The sequence below is a fragment of the Pinus tabuliformis genome, chromosome 3_1, assembly GCF_031772625.1.
Source record: "Pinus tabuliformis cultivar Carrire ecotype Pingquan chromosome 3_1, CPIR1, whole genome shotgun sequence".
NCBI lineage: Eukaryota > Viridiplantae > Streptophyta > Pinopsida > Pinales > Pinaceae > Pinus > Pinus tabuliformis.
The window spans coordinates 194,343,977-194,364,542 of NC_142301.1; positions in this window are offsets into that span (position 1 = coordinate 194,343,977).

The following is a 20,566-nucleotide window of genomic DNA, read 5'->3' on the forward strand; positions in this document are numbered from 1 at the left end:
TACTGTTGGAGGAACAACTGTCAGTTGGGTTTCAAAAATCCAAAGTGTTGTTTCACTTTCAACAACAGAAGCAGAGTATGTTGCTGCTACAGAGGCTAGTAAAGAAATGATTTGGTTACAAAGGTTTATGGGTGAATTGGGTAAGGAGCATGATATGGGCACGTTATACAGTGATAGTCAAAGTGCCATTCATCTTGCAAAGAACTCAGCATTTCATTCTAGGACTAAACACATACAGCTCAAGTACCATTTCATACGATCAGTGTTGGAAGATGGAGAGTTGAAGCTAGAAAAGATACACACTAGCCAGAATCCTGCAGATATGCTAACAAAAGTTGTAACCAGGGAGAAACTGAGAATATGCTCAGTTTCAATTGGTCTTCAAGGATGACGATGAAGATGAGAAACAGCCAGGTCCAAAGAGAAGTCATTGTCCAGCAAATGAAGCAGCGGTGGAGTTTCTACAATCATTCTCCAAGTGGGAGATTGTTGTGTGTGGAGCATGATTGTTCAAAGGTCTTTGTTATAGCCGGATGTATACCCCAGGAAGTTTGTACACCCCTCCAAGTGGGCCGTTCATTAGGCGGATGATCTGACGGTAGAACTTATGTTTAGTTTAGGGTTTTTTGCCCGAGAAGGCAACCCCTCTCTTTGTACGAGGGTATTGTATTTTGAGGCTGTAAAATAGATGTGTATTCGGTGAGCGAGAAACAGAGAGGTGAGACTATGAGAGAAAACAAAGGATATTACAGCGGATTTGCTGTAGGTTGTGTCTCTTCATTTCACTGGATAAGAGAAAGGAAGGACTGGTTGTTCGGGGTGGACGTAGCCCAAACTGGGTGAACCACGTATATCTGTGTCTCTCTTATTTTGTGCGTTCTCTGTGTTTATATTTCTGCAATATTTTATGTGTTCCATTGCTCCGTAATATATAATTTTCTAACATATGCTACTTCCTGCATGATGAGCATGTCCAAGGAAAACTTTGGTAGAACATGGGGAGGCTTCCCCATGCTGAACATTCGTATGAAGGTGCCAGACAGTGAGGCATACCAATCACCAATGTGTATCAGTGCCTCCATTTCTTTCTTCGACATGTGGGGCGGATCTTGTTCAAATATCATCTTGTAGACTCGGGTGACAAAATGATCGTAAATTCATGTACTTACTCCTCTAAAGTTACATTCAAACAACAACTTACAATATGTGTTCATAGTAGTTTCTGTCGATGACCATGACCACTCCAAGCTTGAGAACTCCTGTCGGGAATAGATTACATATAAGATGTAGGTGGACATGTAGATCTCTACTTGCATACCTTTGGGTGACTGTCGAGCCTTCCTTACCTGTTCCTTCAGCTAATGAGACAATATGCTGGACTAGTTACATGGTTTACCCTCTCTGGCCAGTTGGTCCTGCATGATCACCCAACTCTGTGGGAAGGTTTCTGTGCTTTCTTGGCCACATAGTCGACATGAAAATATGACCAATTATTGATACAATCTCCACAGTATCTTTATCTTATAGATATGGTTGGGTGTCATCCTAAATCTAGTCGGCTCCTTTATGCATTTCTTTATAATGTCTCTGAAGTTCGCACTACTATTGGGTAAGCTGAAAGGAGTCTCCATGATGGTCATGGGCTTCAACATCTGATACATCTCATCATAATCATGTGCCCAGAAGGTGGGAAGCTTTGTCCCACTGACACTGCTCAGATTCATCATCTTCGTATCAGTGTGCGAGATGATCCATTGTATCATGTCAGTGCATGGGAACACGGGGTATCTCCATGCAATCCGGTACAAGTCGGATTTGTGAATGTTCATATACACCTAATGGTCTTCGAAGTATTTGCCAAAATTTCCTGGAAATGCTTCATTGACCTCTTTCTATTTCAGCTTGATGTCCTTGTCTAGAAACAACTTGGTATCTTAATAGATCGGTAGACATGCGAACACCTACTCAAATGTTGCTCCATTTGCACTTTTGTTAGTGTCCTACGATAATTCTCTCTTGGAGGACATTGATTTTGTACTGCTAAGACACGAATGAACACCTGAAACATCTAGAGACAAAGAAACATGCATGGCAAGAAATCTATCAGCGAAAACCAAAGCAAATTTGGGGAATGACTTAACACATACCTGGGGATGATAGGCAAAGACTATGCAATTTTCTCTGGGAGACTAGGTGACTGGCTGCCAGAACTGCACAGAAGGCAATCTAGGCTATCTAGGAGGCAAGACTGGCTGCTGTATTTTCCAATGTGCAATCCAAGCTGACTGTCGACTGCTGGGATTGCGCAATGTACAATTCCAGCTGGAAATGACTGCAGGCTAATGGACTGCATTGGGCAATGTTTTGGGCTAGCAGTCACTGTCCCTCATAAATGAACAAAATGGTCTTGGAGGACATTGTCTCGGTAGAAATGTGCATTTCTGGAGAGGAAGACAAAGCCTTCCTTCTCCAGATTTCACAATGTTGTCTGGGTGAGGCAGAGTCCGAGCCAAGGCTTCCTAGACCCACCGACGGGCAACTGAAAGAAAATATGAAAGTGAGTGTGTTTAGTCAATTTAGTATGTCCTAAATTGCTACAATAATTATCAATCTAGGAGTCGTAAACTGATGAAGTGTGGCGCACTATATGTGAAAGACAGCCTCTTTCTTACTTTTTATCAATTTTATCTTGTTTTTGGGGTTTTATCTCGGTTTGTCTCCTAATGAAAATGATAATCCTATTCCTAAGTTTTAAGAATACTTTAGAAGGCAGGTTTGGGTATAGATTTTAAGGCAATTATGTCCTTTATGATGACTTCCAGAACTTAACACTTCAGAAGGTCTTAAAACATACTAGTGATGAAATCAATACTTGAACAAGAATGTAAATGTGCAGCTACTTGAATCAAACAAATGATGAACTACTGATCATGAAATCTCTATCTCTGCTGCTTATCTAAATACAGAAATAAAAGTTAAGCTATTGCACTCAAACAAATAAAAAACTGCAAACTAATAAAAGTAAAATCAATCCACTTCATTTATAGTCTGATAGCTTGCCAAGTAGTCTAAGCTATGGCTCTGGAGATAACGTCAATAATATGAGGAATTGATATCTAATTGCAGAAAAATAAATTAAAATCAAATCACATCATTCATAGTCTGATAGCTCGCCAAGTAGTCTAAGCTATGGCTCTAGAGATAACGTCAATGATATGAGGAATTTGATATCTAATTGCAGAAAAATAAAGCTAAAATCAAATCACATCATTCATAGTCTGATAGCTCGCCAAGTAGTCTAAGCTATGGCTCTGGAGATAATGTCAATGATATGAGGAATTTGATATCTAATTGCAGAAAAATAAAACTAAAATCAAATCACATCATTCATAGTCCAATAGCTCGCCAAGTAGTCTAAGCTATGGCTCTGGAGATAATGTCAATGATATGAGGAATTTGATATCTAAACTAACTGACAAAGCAAATGAATAAAACTGAAATCAAAGCATAACCGAAATTGAAAAGCTAAGAAAAGCAAAGTCAGCAGAGAGGCTAATCTCATGTCACTAGTTATCGTAAAAATTGTGTGAAAATGCCCGGGCCTAGCCTATCCTAAAACACACACTGATCAGTGTTAGCAACAATATACAATACTTGAAAAATCATGTACATGACTGTAATGTTAACACCATGACTATCTTATGAAATATACACATGTGAACGAATTATGTGTACAATGGAAATAAGGAAACAATACATAAAACTGTACAGCAATAAAGAAAACAAAACCTCAGCGTGCAGGGGCCCTCTACACGGCATTGGTCAACACATTATCATTTTGGAATTATGCTCACACAGTCATATAAAACAGATTCTTGATATATTGCAAAATAGAGGAAGACTCCTCTCGTTACAACAGCAGGACCAGCTCACAGCACAATACAATGACTAGTAGCAAAACAACATCAAAAACTATTAACTCTACATGCGTTTGCAAACACATTATTTATAAGGGAAATTACATAATTGTTTTCTCATGAAACACCTTCAACAGAGGACACGTAAAAAGACAACATTTGTGGGTTTAGCATGATGGTTTCCGAGATCATTCAATCTATCAAAAGATGGCTGTTGGATTTGCATCATGGAGGCAGTCTACAGCTGTCAAAATGAACCCAGAGATCTAGGAACGGCCTCCAACACTTCACGTGTTAAAAAACAAAGATCTGTTGCTGTAGGACTCCTTTGTTTGACCACCGTTTGACCACGACTTTCCTTCATGAATCTGGCTAAACCAATAGGACCTAATCCATGTCCAGATCATTCCTGAACTGCCCACGTGCCTCGTTTTGCTTGATGACACCTGTAATATAGAGATCAACAAAAACAGTTGTGGAAAGTTGAATCAGGGATGGAAAGTGGTTGCATTCCGCAGCTAATGAGCAAAATCAAATTCAAATAGCAAACACAAAAACATAGTTAGAAAACCACTTAAATTCTCTTTTAGAATCAATATGCAATGATCTCTGATAGCTTATGAGGTACTAGTGAGGGGAAAAAGTCTAGGAAAATGTGTAGGAGAGATGTAGTTTCAGAGCTCAACATACCCCCACTGTGAAGGTGTTGCATGTCCCCATGCAACCAAAACTTTGACCATCCTCCTTTCAATTCATGTGTTCTGAGACCTCTGCCAACACATCCAGCCTTCTTTTCTTCTTTCTTGGGACCACTGTCATCCTCGGCTTCCTCATTAGGCACTTGAATTTGAGGTTGATGAGAGCCCTGCTCAACCTCCTATTCTTTTTCTTCAATTTTCTATTTTTCTTCTGCCATAGCCCAAGATGCAACATGGTTTTGTCATGAATAATATTATCTAACCGTCCTTGTTCTTTCAATGTTTCATTTTCTCTTATGATGTGTCTATTTAGAACCTCCAGCTCAAAAACTTCCTATTTTAATGATTGGATTTGAGCTTCTTCGGCTGTATTAGGCTAGATAGATGAAATACCTTGATCTGTGGTAGTTTTCTCCAACGTTTCAATATAATCATACATTTCTTGCTGGGTTGGATCTATCTCAGGTGTAGTCTTCCTTGGGTTGTCCCCAAAATCTAGTTGAGAAGGACTGATCTCAAAATCTACTTGAGAAATAAGAGTATGGTGTGGGCCATGGCCAGGAGGGATTTCTGGACGTTGTTCTGGTGTTTCCCCTCCTAAATCAATGAAGTGGGGCCCTTTAGTTTGTACTTTCCTCAGTTTTCCTTTAAGTCTGGAGCTCCTCCTTAAATTTTGTGAGCTAGTGTCTTCTTTCTCCACACTCTGTTTTTCTTTCCCTTTCCTCTTTGCTGCAGTTGATTGTTCCTGAAGATAAACTAGTCTTTCAGAAAGTATTTGGTGGTCCTCTTTTGAGGAAGGTTCTGGGGTTTGATAGACTGCTTCAATGTTTCTTTTCCCCTTTAATTTTCTTTGCTTCCTATCCTCAGTTCTTTCTTTCCTACTTTCTGGCAACTTTTCTTCCTTATTAATTTCTTTAACTATGTTAGTAGGAGTGTCCTGAATTCTCATACTTGTTTTCTTTCTCCTACTTTTCCTTGCTGAGCTGCGTTTGAGTGTTTCAGGTGGATCTTGAAAGAAGTTTCTAACCAAAAACTATTCCCAGGTGTCCTTCTTTTCCTTTAACTGTTTTTCTATCAAAAGTTTCACAAGGCCGTGATGGTACAGGTGGGGTTCTATGTTCTCCAGATTCTTTTGGACAGTTATGGACATCTTTTTCAGACTATTCAATAAAAATTAAGGCAAATTGATAGTTTAATTTTCTAGAAAGTTCATTAGCAATTAGGTGTGGTACATATACATGGACCTGAACCATCCCTCACATGTAATAAACTTTTGGATTATCAATAATAGACTAGCCCACTTTTCTTCTAAAGCAAAGACAGGGATTCCACATTTAAAAAATGGTTATATCCATACCTGGATTGTGTAGGATAACCCTCCAGGCCCTCTCATCAAAGCTTTTTTTTTTGAACCACCGTTCCCCCTCCTGTGGGAGTTCCGTTGCTGCAGCGATAGATGCCTTTGTAACTAAAAATTTAAGGTCTCCAACCTCAAATTCCATGCCATTAAAAGACCTCGCAAATGTCTTCGTAACTTCTTTGTTGTAGCCTCTGAATTTCTGGATCAACTGTAGCCACCGTACCTTCCTTAGTATGTTTTTCAATTGGGGATACCCCTCCATGAATTTGGGCCCTTCCAGTTCTACTCTTAGCAACAAACCCATTCCTATCTCCTGCCTTAAAATACGCCTGAGTGAATAATGGATTTACAGAGGTGAAACGGCTGTGTTAGCAGGGAATGGCAAAGGTTTGTGGAGAAAAACCAGTAATCATAAACAAAAGAGCAGAGAACGGGTAATGAGAATGAGTTCATGGGAGTGTAAACAGGCTGGAAATAACAATAGAGTGAGCTTAGCTTTTGAGATAGACGGTTGCGGAATAATCATGAGCACGTTCTCAAAATGGCTACGGAATGTGTGGCGGGACAAAGCCGTGATCAAATAGATCACATCCTCATAATTACTCGGTTCAGTAGGTGGAATGCCAACGTACAAATAAACATGAGTTAAATTCGGAGGCGGATCATGAGGCCGTTTAAAATTAATGCAGGGTTCGTGGAAAAATCATGTAAAGGTTATGGAGCGGTTATGGAAGCTATCAAAGGCTAATCATTACATATAATGGAGCCATGGTTTCATAACTATATAAAATGTGCTTTTTAAAATGCTATTTGAAATAAATCTTGCTCATACCTTGGAATTTTTGCCACTTTCGTCCATTATCTTTTGATTAGCTGCTTCCTGTTGGTGGTTTAGGTGATTTGTATCTTCATCATATTTTCCCTTGTCATACCTGCACTTGGTTCTCATCATTATTTGGCTAACATCTGACTGTTAGTGCTTAATAATAGAGTGTTAGCTACGGAATCAATCAACTGGCTGCGGAATTAGTTTTTAGCTGCGGAAACTGACACAGCGAACATATGACTGAATGAGATGGATGGAAATGAATGATGACTGAGTTAATGATGTATGAAAATTGGTCATTAAGGAAATTTTATTGGCGAAATGAGATGATGAAATGAAATGGAGTGAAGTGAAATGACATGAAACTATGAATAAAACAAGGAAAGATTTTTTTTTTTTGGAAAATATAGGGTGTCAGGAGTTCCTGATTTTTGCCCTGTATTTTCTATATAAGACTACCAATCAGTGATTGGTTTTCAGGCTTATACACATCTTTTTTTTTTTTAATAGAACAGAAAAGAACAAAGACTAGGCTGGTGGAGAAGAAGGATTCCTCTTCACTAGCCTTATTGCAGAACTATCTTGAAAGATTTTGACAAATTCCTCTTTTGAGAGTGGCTTATGATAGATCTTTAATATGTGGCCATTCACAATAAGAGGAGTTTGATGTTCATCAATGGTTTTGATTCTTACCGCTACATTGCTAAATATTTTGTCAATCTCATATGGCCCAAGCCAATGAGTTTGAAATTTTCCTTCGAAATCTTTAAACTTGGAATCAAATAGAAATGCCCAATCTCCTTCTTGAAACTTTTTCTCCTTGATGTATTTGTCATGCCACTTAGCCCTTTGATATTGAACCAGATAAGTTCTTAGGATTGCTTCTTGTCTGATCTCATCTAGCTCATTCAACTGCTCCATTCTATATTTTTGGGCGTCTGATAGATCCATTCCTAACTGAACTGCCATTTTAAAATTTTTGACTTGGAACTCAATGGAGAGTAAGACTTCTTTCTCATAAACAAGTTCATAGGGAGAATGTCCTATTGTATTCCTCCATGTAGTTCTGTAGGCCCATAAGGCTTCAGGAAGCCTTTCTGCCCAATCTCTTCTGTGTAGATCAACAGTCTTGGTAATGATGCCTTCAAGAACTTTGTTTGTAGACTCCACTTGGCCATTTGCTTGCGGATGGTAAGGATTAGATTTTTTGTGCTTGACCTTATACTCTTCCATTAGCTTCTCCACCAGTTTGGATGTGAATTGTCCTCCCTGATCTGTCATAATTTCTCTTGGAACACCAAAGCGAGTAAAAATATCCTCATAAAGAAAACTAACAACTACATGCTCAGTAGCAGAAAAAAATGCTTTGGCTTCTACCTATTTAGTGACATAATCAGTACATACCAATATATACTTTCTTTGTTTAGATGGTGGGTTAATAGGTCCAATAAAATCTAAAGCCCATTTTTCAAAGGGTTCGATGAGTACCTGTGGCTGCAATAGCATTTCATTTGAAAGGGTAGGTTTCCCTATTCTTTGGCAGCTGTCACACCTTTTGACATATTGTTTTTCATATTTGAAGAGGGATGGCCAATAATATCCTAAAGAGAGGATTTTATAGACTATCCCTTTGTCATCAAAGTGTCTGCCACATGGTTCATCATGACATGCTTTGAGAATATCAGGCATTTCATCTTCCCTAACACATCTTCTGATCACAAAGTCTGGCCTTGTTTTAAACAATTCGTTAGAAATCCATGAATATTTTTAACTCTCCTGGATAATATTTCTTCTTTCACCAGGAAATAAATGTGGAGGTAGTTTCCCTGTAACCAAATAGTTAGCTATATCTGCATACCAAGGAGTCTTAGTAGTTACTGCAAATAAATATTCATCAGGAAACTTATCCTCTACAGCAGAATCCTCTTTAGTATTCTGAATCCTAGACAAGAAATCAGCTACTGTGTTTTGTTTCCCTGGTCTATCTAACACAGTAATATTGAATTCCTGTAAAATTAAGAGCCACCTTGTAACTCTACCATTAGTGATGGGTTTTTTCATTAGATATCTAATTGAAAAATGATCAGTATGAATAAAAGTTTCGTAGCCTGTTATATAATGTCTAAACTTATTGATTGCATGAGCAACAGCTAAGAACTCTTTTTCAGTCACAGTATAGTTCAACTCCGTAGGAGTTAAATTTTTAGTAGTATAGTAAATGGCATAAGGAACTAAATATTTCTGTCCTAATACAACCCCTATAGTTGTATTTGAAGCATATGTAGAAATATGGAAATGAAGTTTCCAATTTGGTCCTCTCAAGATAGGCACTTCAGATATTTCTGTTTTCAAAGTTTCAAATGATGATTGGAAATCAGGATCCCATTTGAATTCACAGTCTTTTGTAAGCAGTTTGAATAGAGGAAATGCTATTTTAGTGAAGTTTTCTATAAATCTTCTATAATATATAGTGAATCCCAGAAAACTTCTAACATCTTTTTGATAATTTGGAATAAGCAACTTGGAGATGACTTCAACTTTTGATCTATCAACTTTAATCCCATCCCCTGAAATATGATTTCCCAAAACAATACCTTCAGTAAACATCATAAAACATTTTTCATGGCTTAGTGAAAGGTTTTTTTCTTTACATCTTATAAGGACTTTTTCCAAATTTTCTAATGCCTCTTCAAACGAATTACCCTAAACTGTAAAATCATCCATATAAACCTCTACACAATCATGGATTACATCAGAAAAAATTCCTAGTACTGCTCTTTGGAATGTTGCAGGTGCATTACATAATCCAAAAGGAAGCACTCGATGAGCAAAAGTTCCCCATGGACAGGTAAATGTGGTCTTATCCTGATCTTCAGGTGCTACCCGAATCTGATTATAACCACTAAAACCATCCAGAAATGAAAAGTACTTTTTTGCCTGCTAATGTATCTAATACTTGATCGATAAAGGGAAAGACAAAGTGATCCTTCAAAGTTGCTTTATTCAATTCCTTGTAATCAATGCATACCCTCCATTTACCATTCTTTTTGGGTACTATAACCAAAGGAGAAACCCATCGGCTACCGGAAATTGGGTAAATGAAATTTACATTGAGTAGTTTTTGGAGCTATTCTTTCACTATCTCCCTAAGATTTGATTCATCCTTCTCTGAGGTTGTCTGATTGGTCTATTGTTTTCCTCGATATAGATATGATGGATGCAAGTCTTAGAATCAATACCTTTCATATCAGTATACTCCCACGCAAATGCAATAAAATGTTTTTGCAAGATTTTGGTTAGCTCTTCCTGTTGTGACTTTTCCAATTTTTTGTTGATATTCAGTGCTTTTCCTAGAAAAATCTCAATGATAGAGCTACCAAACTCTTCCATAGAGTAAAGAGACATTTGTCTTGATGATAGATATTCAATATCAGAATCTAACTGAAATTGTGTGTGGTCATATTCTGAAGATGTTTCAAAATTTTCTAATGTGTTCAGAATTTGACTATCTTCATTAATTTTAGAAACAGTAAAGACAGATTGTATAATATCTTCATCATCGACCCATTCATTGTCTCCTACTTCTGTAATTGCCTTTTCTGGGGGATACAGATTGAATTTCTTTGTTGAACTACCATCAGAAATGTACATATCTCAGGATCTACAACTAATGAAAGCATCAGCTGTGGCTAGCCAAGGTCTTCCTAAGATGAGTGGATGCCCTCCTAAATTACTCTTAGGAGTCAAAATCTTGAAATCTACTAGATATTCCGAAGAATCTAAGGAGACTTAAATATCTTCTAGTACACCATCTGGTTTGATTATTGATCTATCTGCAAGTTGCAGTAAGGTGGGTGTTAAAACAAGATTAAGAATTTTAAGCTGCTCCATAGTCTGTCTACTCATAATGTTGATAGCAGCCCCTAACTCAATCAAAGTGTTTGGAATAACAATCCCATTTATATGTGTCTTGACAATTGGACTACCTAGATCTACATACTTCTGCATGGTAATTTTTCCCATCATGATATCTGCAATTTTTCCTACCAAGTGGATTCTTCTTGTGTCCCTTGGTTTCCTTCCTGGTCTTTTAAGACTCAATTCCTTTATTGTTTTTGCTAGAATAGGAATCTCTCAAATGGCTTGTAGCAAGGGAATCTTCATACAGACATTCTTCAATTCATCTAGAAAATTATAGTCAGGCAACAAGATTTGTTTTTCCACCCCTTTGTCAATTTGTAATCTTTCAGGGAAAGGAGGTGTGGATGAAGATGCAGGTTGCTCAACTATAGGAGTTGTGGGGGTTGAATCTTTTTCTTTTTCTTTTTGAATGATTGGGTTTTGAAGAGATGTTTCCTCATAACCTTTATTGACTTTAAGAGAATCCTCCTCAAAGGTACCTTGCCCTTGAACATCTATAGAAGGTTTTTCTAAAACTCTACTAGATCTGAGTTGAACATCATTAAGAGGAACAATCATATAGGTAGGAAATTGTTGTCCTTATACCATGTAAGCATTCTAAGGATTTTTGTTGTTGGGATTTGGCAATGGCTGGGCTAGTAGTTGATTTGTATTTTGTTGAAATGGAAGCAAGAGTTGAGAATTTGGATTTTGTTGAGAAGGTTGTTGTTGTGGGAATGGTAATGAAATTTGTTGTTTTTGATTTGGAATTGGTGGATTTTGTTGATTTGGAAAAGATGGAGGATATTGATAAAATTAAGCAAATATCCGATAAGGATTTTGCATCCCTTGTGCCCATGATTGGTATGGATTTTGAGATTGGGGCCAAGGTTGTTGCCAAGAATTCCAATTTAGCGGGAGCTGAAAGTTCATAGGATTGTTAAACCCTTGATTTTGTGGCCCTTGCCATGGTCTTCTTGAAACAAAACAAAGGGACTCTACTGAATTTGGATCTTCCTGAAAGACAACCTTCAGCTCAGGAATTAAAGGACAATCCTTGGTCTCATGGCTTTCTAAGCAAATCATACATGTTTCTACAACTTTTACATCCAAGAGGCATTCCCTTAGAGCATGTTTCTTTCTACATTTTGGACAAAAGATGACCAAGGCATCAACTTCTGTTTTCTGCTTGTTTTGTATTTTAAGGATGTCTAGTTGTTGACTAAGGCTCCCTAAAATATCAGTTTTGAACTCATCAAGCATATTGCCAATCTCTGCCCAAATTACTGATCCAGTTGCAGATTTGTTTGCTCTAATAAGATAAGGATCTATCAGCCCTTTTCCAGTTTTAGATTTTCCTCTTGAGATATGTGTTAGCGCTTGAAATTTCACCTCAGGCTGAGAAAGGTAAACCTCAAGGCAATATCAAACCATTTAGCCTCGTAGCTAGCCCTACGGGGCAGGAGAAGGCTCTCTCCGGTCTATCTCAGTAAAATCTTCAATAGATGAGATGACCAATAAGGTAACACTGATATTAGGCTAGTAAATTGATCAAAGGGTTGATTTGGGGTTTTTTTGGGTTTTTTGGTGGCAAATTGAGGAGAGGGCAATTTTGGGTGCGGGGATTAGACACAGTTTCTGCAGGGGGTTCTTTGGGGCGAGGTAGGAGACAGTATTGATGCCTTTGATTGAGGTGGATGGTCAAGAATGAAAGGTGAGGAGTTAAAGAGAGCAAACAATAACTTTTAATTCTCTTTAGACAGTAGAAAACATTGAAATTAAACAAACTTAAAAGCAGAGCATGGCAGGCATGAATTCTTACTTTAACACTTCATTTGTTTAATGTGCAAAAGTAAAAGAAAGGAAATGAGTCACATAACACACTTACAAGTACATTGAGAAACACACCATCAACACATGAGTCCACAAAAATCCCAAAAAGGACTGCAAAACCCATGTCTTCCTTAGCCAAAAATTGCAGAGATACAGTGAAATAATACAATGATAGCTTCTCCCTCAAGAGTCCAACCATGAAAATGAGCAAGAAAGTACATAATATAGATGATCTAACCTCTTTCCCTGCCTCCATGGGTCGAGCTCACTATCCTAGGAGCTGTTTCAACCACTTCTAAACTAAGCACTACAATCTAGGCAGTCAAAACAACTTGCCTCTATAAGCTAGGAAACCAATCCATTCATTAAATATTTACCCTTTACATGAATGAATCTTCTAGAAGTGTTAAACAAGAGTAAAAGTGTCTTAGATTTACAATAATTACATCAAAGATAATCATCTTCCACCCCAAAAAGTCAAACTGGGTCAAAAATGCGTTTTCTTGGCTGTACAATGCAATCTGGCAAAAACTGCCTGACGGGTCGCGCGCCCCTGCCTGACAGGTCGCGCGTCTTTGGAGCGATGTTTGAGGAACTTGCAGGTGTCCAAATTGAGCAACAGTGGGCTTGTTGGAAAGGTCTGTGAGTCTAATTTCCAACCCAACTGGAATTTTTGAATTTGGAGGTCATTTTCCCTGTCAAACCTTAATTCTCCCAAGACGGGTTTCTGCAACTCAAAAAATGGCCAGAAAGTCATTTTTTGGTAGTTTTTTGACATTTTGGGGGACCAAAACTGCACAAAATCTCAAGTCCATCCATGGGCATATGTAACTTTGCATGAAAAATCTAGAAATGCTGATTTTTCACCAAAAGGAGTTGCCATGATGAAGGGTCGCGCGCGGGGTGAGACCCATTAATGGGAAAAACCTCCAAATTGCCTGAAAATGTCAAAATTCACCCAAAATTCTCAAAAAATTTTGGGTTTTGTGCTTTGGCTGGGCTAATTAGTGCATTGATCTTTGAGGGAAGCCTCAGCCAAGATACGGAGTGGATTGGTCCTCTTTTTCCGTTTAAGGGCCTCGGACAACCGCCTTTGAAACATTTTCATATTGGCCTTGCAAACATGCATTCTTGCCCAGTAATGGTTTTTCATGTTCCTCAACAATTTCTTCTCTTGGTTGGCCTTAGCCAACAGCCTCTCCAAGTGTGTGTTCTCTTGGATGAGCATGGACTCTCGGTCAGCGGGCAATGGATCACCGGGTCTTCTTCGGTTCAAGACTCGGTCACTACGAATCCTCCATAACTCATCAGGTGCCTGCTCATCTTCCAATTGTTTGTTGCGCTACTCAAGGTAGGTGATGGTCCATTGTGCCCCCTCTAATCTCCTCTGCAAGGCATCATTTTCAGCTCTGAGATGCTGAATGATCTCCTTTGCCTCTTGGCTAGGAGAACTGGCCTCAAGGTCAACAAACTCAATATCGGGAACTCCTGATGGACCCTCATCAATCATGGGTTGTTTGCCCCTCTCTGGTATCTGTGCTGGTGAAGAAAGCGAGGTCCCTTCCACCTAATGTGGAGATAACACTCGCTGAGCCGATGATGAAGGCGAGACCCCTTCCACCTGCTGTGGAGATAGTACTCGCCGAGCTGCTGCAAATAAGGCCCTCTGGCCTCTCTGATAAGTGAGCTGAGGTGAGGAACTAACATGTCGAGTGACTGGAATATCAGGCTGCTGAGATGGTCCTCCCTCCTCCTGAATGACCTCAGGATGTGGCTGGGGTGGTGTTGTGAAAAACTCACGGGAAATGAACTCCTCCCATGAGATGCCCTGCTGAGCCAACTGATGCAAGACTACGAGCTGAATCAAACCATAATGACATAGGCTCCTGTACTGCTGGGCCGGGCTTTTCCTTTGCATGACGGAGACCATCCTCTCAATGTTCTGATAAAAGAAGACCGGGATGTTCATCATCTGCACTCGAGTGAAGTGCATCAAGAGGCGAATGTGATATGAGTATACCTGGGAAAATCAGCCCTCACAGGTGAAATAAAGGATAATGAGTCTCAACATGGGGGCATACTGTCTCCAGAGGAACCTGAAAGGAAACACACCGGCCAAATGTCTCATGAATGGTGGCCGGACAAAAGGCTCAAAGTGAATTGTATCCAATACCTTACGCTTATTCCAAATTTCCCCGACATTTGGAATCCCTGTAGCCTGTGCAATGATCTCGGGTGTCAAGATGAAATCCACCCCAACAAGGTTAACATGTCCCTCACGCAAGTGCAAGACAAAGAGGCGGGCCAACTCTCGGTGATGTTGAATCCGAGAGATCCTCTCACAAAACTCATAACAGGACATGTACTGAAAGCAAGAAACTGCCAAAGGACAAGCTTGTAGACCTGCCAAAGAAGTAGGCTCCTCTCTCCTGTGATGGCCACCTTTTCCACCTCTATGTGGCCTCCTTTGTACCTCAACCTCTAACACTGATGCTTGGTCATCACTCTGCTCATATGTTTCGGTTTCTGACATGTTTGAGGAGCAGAGTGGACAAAATGTACTGTTGTTTCTGCTTGTAAAAGTGTTGAATTCTATGTTGTTTCAAGGGGACAATGACATGAGGGAAATGTTAGGGGAGGGACCTCTTGCACAAGGAATTGGGAATATATGAATAATAGGGAATTTAGGGAATACATTGCAAACAAATATTTGCATATATACAGGCATACATGTACATAACAAGGATATAGGGAATCATTTACAAAATCCCTGCATATAGGAATACATGTATAAACAGTGAACATATGGGAATATGAATACATGCATTAACAGGGAAAGATAGGGAAACATATTTACAAAACTCTTTACATATTCACCAACAAATTCTTGTGTTTACACATGCATATGGTGCAACAAGATTAGGGTTTGAGTTTTTTGATGCTTTGGGAGAGGGGTAGGGTTTGTATTTTTAGTGATTAGGGAGAAGGGAGGGTTTGCATTTTATTTATAAAATAGTATGGGAAAATAGATATGAATGCAAATATGATTAAAAAGGGAAGGAGGGAAACAATTTACGAAGGGAAATACCTTGAAACAACACAAACCCTAGCACATTTAAACATTAACAATGCAGCCATATAGTGTCTTTTCACTTGCATGATTTGAGGTTAAAACACAAGCATGAGGACTTACATTCATAACCAACCACCAAAATGATGTGTAGAGAGCCTACCTTGAACAAATTCGATGACTTGGAGGAAGATTGAGCAAATTTGAAAGGAGATTGCAGAGAACAGGTTGACGGGTCGCGCGCCTGTCTTGAGCTCGAACCTTGACCAATTTTCACCCAATGCTCTTGATGTTTGCTCACTCTCTCTCAACTATGCTATGGATGCACAATGAGAATAATAGGAGGGAAATTGAACTTTTATAAACTCCATTTGAAAAAATTTAATGCTCAAACCCACTTTCTAAAGTTTATCTTTGACACTTTGTAAAACTGACTTTTTGGCTTCTTTTTGCCCTGAAATCGACTCTTTTAGTGCTTTTTCTTGATTCTTTTTGCAGGTAGATCATCTGAGGGATCTCGGCAAGGGGACCAGGGTTTCATGATGTCCACTGCAGTCTTTTTAAATTTCATCACTTTTTACAAAAATTTAAAAAAAAATGACCTTGGCTTTAAAAACAGAGTTTTTAAATCCAAGGTGAAAATTCACTGTACAAGATAAAAATATCGAAGAAACATGTTTACAATCTTCTCTCTGGCTTGCTGAGTACTCATGGACTTTCAGAGACATCACCTTGCAGAGGTAAATGACCAAAACCCTAGACCTAGGACTTTGACCTCAAGACAAAACAAGACAAGCTTAAAAGAGCTTAATGACTGATGTGACCTGATCCAGCAAAGCCAAGAGGGGTATAAATAGACCAGCTCCTCCATCAGGGTTATGGCATGCCTAACGGGATGAAAAACTTGACACTGATGAGACACCTTCCTATGCAAATGCAAAGAGCTTTGATCGCTGATGGAGGGCTTCAAGACCGACACTAACATTGGCTCCAATGGGGATGGTAGCTCCTTGGAGGTACCAAGAACCTTAGACCTCTGGGAGAGCAGACCAGTGCTTTTTTTAACATTGGGCAATGGAGTCATTATTTGACAAACAATACAAGACTTTGACTCATTTATTGACTGAAACTTGATTCAAACCGACTCAATTATAAAACCAATATGACTGAAAACTGACTCATAAATGACTGATGACTGACTTAACGAAAACAAGAACTTACAAAGCTTATTGAAGGGCAGCAGTCCATCAAGATTTGAAATCATGATGACAACCACCTTGTTTTCTTACAAGACAATATACCATCAAACTATATCAAAATGCCAATGCAACCAATCAAGCAGATGCCTTCTTGATTGATTCTCCTGATCAGATCTTCTGGTCAACAATAGATACTGGTAACTGGGCATCCAAAAACATAGCTGACCATATTCTCCTTCATCACTGAATACTGCAATAATCACCTTCACTACTGGCTGCAACAAACTTGCTAGAGGATCGTGAAAAACATGAAGATTTGCCACTGCCACCTCCTGCTGAAAGATCAAGGTGTCCTTTGTTTCAAATTCTGATCTGCCTTCCTCATGTGCTTCGGTGAAAGTATGCTCATGGGCTTCAAAAAACTCTGAACAAATGGATGAGCAGATCTCTTCCTGGAAAAACATTTCAGCACATGAAACATATGAAGAATCAGAAAGGTAATCTTGTATGCTATGATCTTCTGTAGTCTGACAATATGGTAGGTCATCTTCATATTATATCACAGCCGGATTATCATCTTTGTGAAGGAAAACATTATCTATTTGCTGATCTACAAGACAATCATCTTCTTCAATAGAGGAAGAAGTTTCCCCAACACTTTCCTGACTATGTGGGCATTGCAAATCTGCTGTAGCTTGGGCTGTAACAAGACCTTTCAAAATCTGATCTATCTCCTCTTCAGACAAAGGAGACAATGCCTTTTGTTTTCTTCTGCTTGAACAATAATTATCTTCATATGATAGGGCACTCAAACTATCATTTATTACTGAGCTATTGAAAGGAGATTCATCACTTACTTGCACAAAGGTCTCACCTTGCTGTTCATGAACATCTGAATCCAAAATTCTGTCTATGATCTCAACAGCAGAGCTCTCTTTGATGGGCTTCAGCACAAGATATGCTTGGTCATCATAATTTGAATCTAGTTCTGAAGTAGTTGACTTGATTGCATCACATGAATCTTGACTACCCTGCACGCTGTCTTCTTCTGTGGGCAGATCTGAAATAGAACCCTCTCTTTCATCATTTTTAGCCATATGGCCATCTTCAAGCTGCTGATCTTGATTCTGCTGCAAAATTTTCTGATCATCTTGATGGGTATCCTCTAAGTTTTCTGTGTGCTGCTGAAATGGATTTTCATACAGGGCTTCCATGATCTATTCATCCATGAAATTATCATCTTCATAAAACTTCTCAAGGCTTTCAATACAACTATAAGCATGCTTGCAACAGTCTTGAACTAAATTTAATGATGGATAAGAGTCCTTATATCGTTCAATGAACATAGCATGAAAATCCTTTAAACAGTAAATACAATCAGGCGGCAAACTTTCATACCATGATTGGGCTTTACCTTCCAGAGTGGCCAAGAATATTTTCATCAAGCAATCTTCAGGAAAAACAACCTTCAACTTGCGAATATGCATATGAAATCTAACTAGATGTAAAGCAGCATCCTTCTTACCATCATCATTAAATGTAGGCAAATTCCTTGACCAATCTATCTTCAGAATTTTATTTGGAAAACCGGGGATGTGATCTCGGCTCAAGGGAGCATATCTTCTTGCAATCCGATCCATCTTGAAAAGCTCAAAGCTACTGATATCTCTGTAGTGAAGTCACCATGAAGCGTTGATCTTTGGAGTTTTCAGTGAAGGAGTCGCCACTGAATGATTTCAGCCTTGTCAGTGTCTGATCGTTGTCCACTATCAACAATCAGATCTGAACTTGATACATGTACTGGGATTAAATGCAAATGAAGTGCTGTATTCACAAGCTCATGGAGATTGACTGAAGCAGCGTTTATCTACTAACGCTGATGTAAAACAAGAGCATTTTCGAAGGCTACTTGGCGTAACTTCAGGCTCCGTCTAAGACTTGTGAAATAACACGTCAATGAACAAATGATCAATTTTTCTCCCCAGTATGGTCGCCAGTATGTTAGCGCTTGAAATTTCACCTCAGGCTGAGAAAGGTAAACCTCAAGGCAACATCAAACCATTTGGCCTCGTAGCTAGCCCTACGGGGCAGGAGAAGGCTCTCTCCGGTCTATCTCAGTAAAATCTTCAATAGATGAGATGACCAATAAGGTAACACTGATATTAGGCTAGTAAACTGATCAAAGGGTTGATTTGGGGTTTTTTTTGGGTTTTTTGGTGGCAAATTGAGGAGAGGGCAATTTTGGGTGCGGGGATTGGACACAGTTTTTGCAGGGGGTTCTTTGGGGCGAGGTAAGAGACAGTATTGATGCCTTTGATTGAGGTGGATGGTCAAGAATGAAAGGTGAGGAGCTAAAGAGAGCAAACAGTAACTTTGAATTCTCTTTAGACAGTAGAAAACATTGAAATTAAACAAACTTAAAAGCAAAGCATGGTAGGCATGAATTCTTACTTTAACACTTCATTTGTTTAATGTGCAGAAGTAAAAGAAAGGAAATGAGTCACATAACACACTTACAAGTACATTTAGAAACACACCATCAATACATGAGTCCACAAGAATCCCAAAGAGGACTGCAAAACCCTGGTCTTCCTTAGCCAAAAATTGCAGAGATACAGTGAAATAATACAATGATAGCTTCTCCCTCAAGAGTCCAACCATGAAAATGAGAAGTACATAATATAGATGATCTAACCTCTTTCCCTGCCTCCATGTGTGGAGCTCACTCTCCTAGGAGCTGTTTCAACCACTTCTAAACTAAGCACTACAATCTAGGCAGTCAAAACAACTTGCCTCTATAAGCTAGGAAACCAATCCATTCATTAAATATTTACCCTTTACATGAATGAATCTTCTAGAAGTGTTAAACAAGAGTAAAAGTGTCTTAGAGTTACAATAATTACATCAAAGATAATCATCTTCCACCCCAAAAAGTCAAACTGGGTCAAAACTGCGTTTTCTGGGCTGTACAATGCAATCTGGCAAAAACTGCCTGACAGGTCGCGCGCCCCTGCCTGACGGGTCGCGTGCCTTTGGAGCGATGTTTGAGGCACTTGTAGGTGTCCAAATTGAGCAAACGTGGGCTTGTTGGAAAGGTATGTGAGTCTACTTTCAAACCCAACTGTAATTTGTGAATTTGGAGGTCATATACCTTGTCAAACCGTAATTCTCCCAAGACTGGTTTCTGGAACTCAAAAAAGGGCCAGAAAGTCATTGTTTGGTAGTTTTTTGACATTTTAGGGGACCAAAACTGCAAAAAATATCAAGTCCATCCATGGGCATATGTAACTTTGCATGAAAAATCTAGAAATGCTGAGTTTTCACCAAAAGGAGTTGCCATGATGAAGGGTCGCGCGCGGGGTGAGACCCGTTAGTGGGAAAAACCTGCAAATTGCCTGAAAATGTCAAAATTCACCCAAAATTCTCAAAAAATTTTGGGTTTTGTGCTGTGGCTGGGCTAATTGGTGCTTTGATCTTTGAGGGAAGCCTCAGAGAAGATACGGAGTGGATTGGTCCTCTTTTTCCGTTTAAGGGCCTCGGACAACCGCCTTTGAAACATTTTCATCTTGGCCTTGCACACATGCATTCTTGCCCAGTAATGGTTTTTCATGTTCCTCAGCAATTTCTTCTCTTGGTTGGCCTTAGCCAACAGCCTCTCCAAGTGTGCGTTCTCCTGGATGAGCATGGACTCTCGGTCAGCGGGCAATGGATCACCGGGTCTTCTTCGGTTCAAGACTCGGTCACTACGAATCCTCCATAACTC